We start from the raw sequence: 8,140 nt of genomic DNA, 5'->3' as shown, positions 1-8,140 counted from the left end.
ATTTGAGAGGGAGGGAACATAAGTGGGACAGGGAAGAGCAGAGGGAGAGAGAAAAGCAGACTCCCAGCTGAGCAGGGAGCCCAAAGCTGGTCTCAATCCCAAGACCCTGAGATCATGACCCAAGTGGAAGGCAGATGCTTAACCCACTGAGCCACCCTAGTGCCCCAAGTATATCCTCTTCTATGCCTGGTTTCTTTCATTCAGCATAATAAAGAAGTAACACATGTATCATATTTATGTTTTTATTGCTGAGTAGCATTCTGTTGTATGACTACACTATAATTTTTTTATCTACTTACCTGTTAATAGATCGTTCCTTATTTATGACTATTACAAATAAAGATGCTAAGAACATTTCTGTACTAGTCTTTATATACACAGATAAATAAGCTTTTCTCTTGGAAAAATACCTAGGAGTGGAATGGCTGTTTTCGATAGTAAACACAAAAACAAGCAAAGAGTTTTCCGAAGTGGATGTGCCATTTACATTTTCTTTCTTTTTTGGGGGGGAGGAGCTGCTATTTATTTGTGACAAATATTCCACATCCATGATCCTCTCCAGTCAGAAGTTCTTTGAAATGCTGCCCATGGCCTTTGCTAGTCAGAGGATGGAGTCATTTGACTCCTCTCTCCTGCAAATGGCGCCCAGGTAGCTGTGGTTTTAACCTGGTTATTGAAACTGCCTGTCATCTTGTCAACCTCAGCCACATTCATCTAGACGGACGCATGATCCTTGGTGACCATGATGTGGTTGCTGGCAAAGCATTTCCGGACAGGTACCAGTCCACCAACTCACAGGCAATATTCTTCACCCAGAGGGTGCACCTGCTGCCACCACCACCAGTGCAAGTGCAGAAGAGCCATTTTACATTTTCACCAAGAGCGTGTAAGTCTCTCAGATCCTCCATATCCTTGCCACACTTGATATGGTCAATTCTTTTTTCTTTTTCTTTCTTTTTTTAAATTGAGCCATTACAATAGGGATCTAGTGACATCATGGTTTTGCTTTGTGCTTCCTTACTAATCAATGATTTTGAACATCTTTTCATATATTTACTGGAAATCTCTACCTTCTTTGAAGTAGCTATTTAAGTGTTTTAAATTTTTTTCCTTATTATTGACTTTTGAGGGCTCTTTGTAGATCTTTCATCAGATACAGGATTTGCAAAAAATATCCTCCGAGTCTGTAGTGTTTCTGCTTTCTTAACAGGGACTTGTGAAAAGCAGAAGCTTTTACTTTTCACAAAGTCCAATGTATCAAATTCTCTTCTATGGAATATGCTTTTGTTGTTATATCTAAGAAATATTTGCCTAACCCAGTGTCACAAAGATTTTCTCTTAAGATTTCTTCAGAAAATTCCATAATTTTAGGATTTCACTTTTTATATATGATCCAATCTGAATTAATTTTTGCATGTGGCATAAAACATTTATCAAAGGCTTTTTTTAAAAATATATCATAATCTCAGTAACATCTGTCAAAAAGACTATTCATTCTCCCTTGAGTATACTTTGCACATTTGTAAAATCAGTTGTCAATGTACATGTAAGTTTAATCCTGCACTCTCTATTTTATTCTGCAAGTCTTTTCATTTGCCTTGACTCCAATTCCATACTTTCTTGATAATTCTAGAGTTATAATGAGTCTTGAGAGTAGGTTGTGTTTTTAGACCTTTGGTTAATCCAGTTCTTTGCATTTCTATTTGACTTTTATAATCACCTTGTTAATTCTAGGAAAAAAAACCTGTTTGATATTTGATTGGGAATGCATTATGTCTACAGTTTGAGAAATTTTACATCTTAAATATATTGATAGTCAACCTCAAAGTATATTTCTCCTTTTACTGAGATCTTTAGTGACTTTCAACAATGTTTTCCCATTTTTAGTGTACAAATGTAACATTTTTGTCAGATTTATTGCTAATTATATTTAATTTTGATGTTTGTATTGCTTCAATTCTGGTTGTTCACTGATAGTATAGAGAAATATATTTTTCCAGTTATTTGTCTTCTAAAACCTTACTCAATAATTCTAGCATGTTATTTTAGTTTCCATTACATTTTCTACATAGTCAATCGTGTCAACATTCCATGTTAAACATGAATTTCATGTCTCTATTACCAATCTGGATGCTGTTTTCCCTTGTCTTATTGCACTAGCTATGTCGCACTACCTTATGGCCCTACAGTGTTGAATATAAAAGTAGTAAACGTGGACATCATTGTCTTATTCCTGATAATGGCTTTTCAATATTAAGTATTATATCAGCTGTAGGTTTTACATAAATGACCCTTATTAGGGTTGAGAAAGTTTCTTTCAGTTCCTAGTTTGCTGAAAGCTTTTCTCAGGAATGAATACTGAATTCTGTCAAATGCGCTTTTCTTTTTCTTTTTTTCACGATTTTATTTATTTATTTGACAGAGAGACAGAGTGAGAGCACAAGTAGGCAGAGTGGCAGGCAGAGGGAGAGGGAGAAGCAGGTTCTTGCTGAGCGGGGACCCCGATGTGGGACTTGATCCCAGGACCCTGGGATCATGACCTGAGCCAAAGGCAGCCGCTTAACTGACTGAGCCACCTGGGCGCCCCTCAAATGACTTTTCTATTGAGACAATCACAAGATTTGTCTCCTTAAATCTGTTAATATGTAAAGTTACACTATACCTTCTTCAATGTTAAACCAACATGACATTGAATACTTTGTTCTTAATGGCAATAACAACAAAAATAATGTAGCTTCCTCACTGATTAATATGATTTCCTCTGCAAAACATTGGAAGTTAGACAGGGTTTTAGTGTTAGAAGATTGATAGGACCCAAAATGTCAATGCTCATTAACCTATGGTTTATTTTAGGAAAAAGATAAAAGATAGAAACAGCATTAAGAATATGCATCTTGACGAATGATTTTATCACAGATGCAAGTTTTCATTTTTCTTGCTTTATAAGAACCGTAATTGTCATGCTTTCTCTCTCTGGTCTGATCAGAAACCACAAGGTGGTCTTATAACAGTAGAACCAGGAAGCTCGAAATAGAGTCTTAGCTGGCACTTCTTATACCTTTCTAGCAATGTAGGCATATTTCTTGCTATGTAAAAAGTGCCATAGCAGAGTCCTCCAGGATTCTCAGAAAGTATAAAATTATCAACCTAACTGCTATTAATAATCACTACTGCCAAGCTTAAACAAACCATCCCAAAATTCAATACAGGGCCCATTGTAATAACCAGTGCATTTCATAATTTAAGCACCTGCCTGTGCCCTGTGCAGAAAAGCTGCTCAGGTCAATTTCAGGCCCACAGAATTAACTCCTCACGAGCCTCCCCACCCCCAGAAAAATCCACAAGTGTTTCTCTGTTGTAACACCCTTTTATTGATTAGTCATCAAAAACTAATGATATAATAGAATAAAGTGAGCAATTCATGGGATAAAGAAAATTCTGTATCAGGATGCATTATATATTTCACATTAGTAAACTATAGATGCTCAGTTCTACTAGCAGCCCTTGATAATTATTCAAAATGCCTGCTAGAATTGACTTCCTAACAGAGAAAGGCTAAAGCCTTTCTCTATTAGCTGCTTTCTTCCAGCAGGAGAGGATTGCTTACAGGGGCTTCAACCACCCACCCCAAACTCTTTTTTTTTTTTTTAAGATTTTACTTATTTATTTGACAGAGAGAGAGACAACAAGAGAGGGAACACAAGCAGGGGGACTGGGAGAGGGAGAAGCAGGCTTCCCACTAAGCAGGGAGCCCGATGTGGGGCTCGATCTCAGGACCCTGGGATCATGACCTGAGCTGAAGGCAGACACTTAATGACTGAGCCACCCAGGCACCCCCCACCCCAACCTTTTTAACAGCATGTGCTCAGAGGCCAATATAATTATAGTGGTATTGCAGAAGGCACTGAGGAAGAAATGTGGCAAGATGCTAAGTGTAGGAATTGGCAGTGTCGGCACCAGGTAAGTCAGGTCTCACCAGAGCTGTGTACCACAACTTACATTAACAGGCTAATATCAGAGGCAAGCTAAGGAGATGCATCATAGAATACAAGAGATGTCTGTACACTTATTTGTTTATTGTCTTTTTTATCTGCTAGATAATAAGCCACACATTTTGTGTGTGATTAAGAGCTGTGACTATTTTATACACAATGTTCTCTTAGCCTAGAGCCTAGTGTGTAATCAGCATTTCATTGACATTTTTCAGAAGGAAGGAGGAGAGGAAGAAAAGGAAAGAAGGACTAGAGGACAAGTCCAGTCTCCACACAAAGGTATACATGAGGAATAGAGTTGTTGGGTTGCACTAGTAGGTACAAAGTTTGCAGAGTTAGAAATCACAGTAGAATGAAAAAACAATGTACAATAATCTCCTTTAAGATTCCCAACTTTAGGGGTGCCTGGGTGGCTCAATCAGTTAAGCATCTGCTTCCTGCTCAGGTCACGATCCCAGAGTCCTGCGATCCAGCCCTGCATGGGGCTCCCTGCTCAGTGGGGAGCCTGCTTCTCCCTCTCCCTCTCCTTCTGTGTGTGCTTGCTCTCTCTCTCTCTCTCTCTCTCACTTTCTTGCTCTCGCTTTCTCTCAAATAAATAAATAAAATCTTTAAAGACAAAAAAACCCAACAATCTCCAAGTTGAAGTCATTTACTTTACAGTTTTGGTTCAAGTTTACTCCAGAGACTTAATTATTATAATTTTAATATCAATTAGCAGTATATTTCAAAATGAAACTATCACTTCTATTCATTCTTCTGGCACTTTCTAGAGCTGAGATCACTTGAATGAAGATCAAGAGTATACTCTTTCCTTTTATTTTTAGGACACTCACTGAAATCTTTTCTGACAACTGTCAGATTTCTTACTGCTTTGTCAAGAAGAGTGATGGGTAGCCTTACAGCCCTTGGGAATGTATATAACAAGTCAGAAATCAACTCTTAAATCGACTCAAAGTACATAACATAAACAGTTGGTTCTGTATTCCCAAAGAAACGTTTTCATATATTCATTTATTTTGGTGTTTAAACACACTTCATGCCTGATAGATTAGTGACTGAAAGCTTTTTGAAGATTGGAATCATTTGCAATGATTGGAATGAAAAGAAACTATGTTTGCATTAGATCTGTTTTTGTTTGCTTAGAGGATAAATAGTAGTAGGGTTTTTTTTTCTTTTAATAGTCTCATTGTAGATTTTGAGCTCACATTACGAACATTTTGGAAATGGCTGCAACTAAACAAACAGAAGAGCAAAGAAAGTACTACTTTTAGATTGCTCTATTGTTCCTCAGGTTTCATTTGTATTTGCTGAGCATTTTAAGAAAAATAAGAAAAGTAAATGATGACAAAACAATAATAACTGATAAAGGTTGGTAGGTTATTAAAAATAAATTAGTCACAAATAGCAGTCAAGACAAGAATTAGACTTTAACAAACTAATGTTAATGTGATATTTCCAGGTAGTCCTTACTGAAAGGAGAAAATGTATTTTATACTATATTTAAAATTTAAGCATATAAGAATCTAACATGAGAAACTGTGTTACATATTATATTAAAGTATCAATTAAAAATATTTACATGTTGCAAAACCTAAGTAATTTGGGGAAAACTGAATATTGGAATACCCTTAAGTGAATGAATGGATGGATAGATGGATGAATGAATGAATACCAAAGAATTAATGAATATATACTCAAGTAAATAAATACTGTTTTGTTGCTTTCACATATCTAAAAAAATTTACTCTCCCCCCCAAAATAGACAAATGATTGCCCCCAAAAGTCCTATCTTAATGAGTGGGTGAAATTCATTTTTTAAAACCTGTTTATTTTGAAATAAATGTAGACTAACAGAACAGTTGCAAAAATAGTGTACAGAATTCCCCATACCCTTCACTCAGTTTTCCCTAATTTTAACATCTTCCATACCCATTATTGAAACTAAGAAATTAGTTATTAACTAAACTATATAATTTATTCATATTTCACCATTATTTTCACTAATATCTTTTTTCCACTCTGGGATCCAATTCAGTAGTCACATTTCATTTGTCATTGATTTTTTTCATCCTCTAATCTGTGACAGATCTTCAGTCTTCCCTTGTTTTCTTTATCTTGACAAGTTTGAAAAATATTGATTTAGAATTTTATAGAGTCCCTCAATTTGTAAAGTTTGTTTTGTTTTGTTTTTTTATAATAACAATTGAAATTATGAACTTTGGAGAAGAATACAACAGAGGTGATGTACCATTCTCAGTGAATAACATCAGGGGGAACATTATATTTGTATGCATTAAAAAGGAAAAAAAAATAGAAACTCTACAGCATCTGCTGTATTTCTCCAATATAATGTTATTCTGTTTCCATTGTAATAAAACATATATTGAGGAATATATCTTTTAAGAATATAAAAATATTCTTTCTCCTTAAACTTTCACCTTCAAGTGTGGTTTGTGGATCTTGCCTGAAGTGATAATTATTGTGGTATTTTTGTATTTCATTATTTTTATATTTACTAATTGAGGTTTTCCTCTAAGAAGTATTATCCCCTCCCCCCCCATTTTATCCATTTATTTAATCCTTTATTTATATCAGTGTGTGTTCATGCATGTTTATTTTATTATTTGGGTTATAATCAAATATTGTTATTTACATATTGCTCAAATTGTTCCAAATTTGGCTATTGGGAGTGTTTTCAGCCCAACTTCTCTATCTTTTTGACATTGTACTTTCCTTTGTTCTTTTTTTTTTTAAGCACTTTATTACTTTCTGACAAGATGCTCTGATTTCTTCTTATATTTTCCTAATCTCAGCTTTAGAAACAATCACTTGTCAATCGGTTTGCTCTTTTGTGTCTGGCTTATTTCCTTTAGCACCATGTTGTAGTATATGTCAGAATCTTGCTCAGGAGTCATTTTTCATGCTTTATGTGATTACTATTCTTATAAAATTTTGTTTTCTTATGATGTTGGAATATCACTTATTATAATACCTCACTTACGAGATCATCTTATCTTTATATTAAAATATGTATTCTCTTAAGCATTTTAGTGTGAGAAATATCCTGATATTAATATTTACAAATACTGAAATTTATAATTTGCAAAGTGAGATAACTGTTTAAGAAAGCATGGCTTGAAACTTCTGCTTCCATTAGAATATGCAGGGCAATGTCACTCCAACACTAAAAATGAGAAAAATAAAGGTAATCTTCAAACAGAAAAATGTTAAGTCCAACTGAGATCTTAGGCTGCAAAGTGACCTAATTACCTGAAATCTAAATAGGATAAGTTATTTTTGGAAAAGATGTAACACATCACCGTTTCAACTTTGGCAGTTCAGTGGATGGGGAGGGAGGTCACCATACACAGGAGAGAAAGAAGCAGATCAACAATTAAAAATTTTTTTCAACTTTGAGGTATAGGGTTGAATTCCAGTTTAGATTCTCTAGGAGTCCCAGACATATGGTAAATCTGCATCCAATTACTCTACTCCCAAGGTCATTGTAGAAGGCTCACAAGGAAGATTAGGAATTAGGTATAAAAACTCACAAACTGAGAAAGACCTCTTCTGAAACACAAGCCTGTCAGTCATTCTTTATTCTGAGGGTGGAATGAAAGAATTAAGAATAAAGCAAATCCCTCCTATATTCCATATACTACAGTGAGTATGAAGCAGTAAGTATCCTCCCTAAAGAGAAATACAGAACACCTAATATTATGATTGGAGTAATGATCAATTTTTGATTATAGTTAACATGTTCTTTTTCTTTTGAGATCTTGTGATGGAATACAATGCAAATATCAATCTCAGCATGCCTCTAGAAAACCTAACTACTAGGAAACTGAGATTTAGTCATTGTAGTATATGTTAACTTTTAGCAGTTAGAAATCTCTTCTTTGGTACTGCTCTCAGAAGGAATTCTTCTTGGATTGGCTCCTAAAATCATATAGGGCTGTTTATTACTACAACTTCTCTCCCCTCATTGTGCTTAGGTTTGGATCTGGCTCTGTATAATAGTAAATCCCCTTTACACAGAGTCTCTGTAAAAAGAAAATTATCCATAAGCACAACACTGTTCCCAAGTGCACTGCACAAATGAACATTTTTTTTTCTGCTGTGTACCTCAGTTACATGGGCATGCAAAT

At 35.1% G+C, this 8,140-nt stretch overlaps 1 pseudogene; it reads right to left on the bottom strand.

The window, feature by feature from the left end:
• Positions 1-562: 562 nt before the first annotated feature.
• LOC113911111 lies at positions 563-908 on the bottom strand (annotated as a pseudogene).
• Positions 909-8,140: the final 7,232 nt, after the last annotated feature.

This window comes from Zalophus californianus, chromosome 12 (genome assembly GCF_009762305.2).
Source record: "Zalophus californianus isolate mZalCal1 chromosome 12, mZalCal1.pri.v2, whole genome shotgun sequence".
Lineage (NCBI taxonomy): Eukaryota > Metazoa > Chordata > Mammalia > Carnivora > Otariidae > Zalophus > Zalophus californianus.
This window is presented reverse-complemented; position numbering and strand designations above follow the sequence as displayed.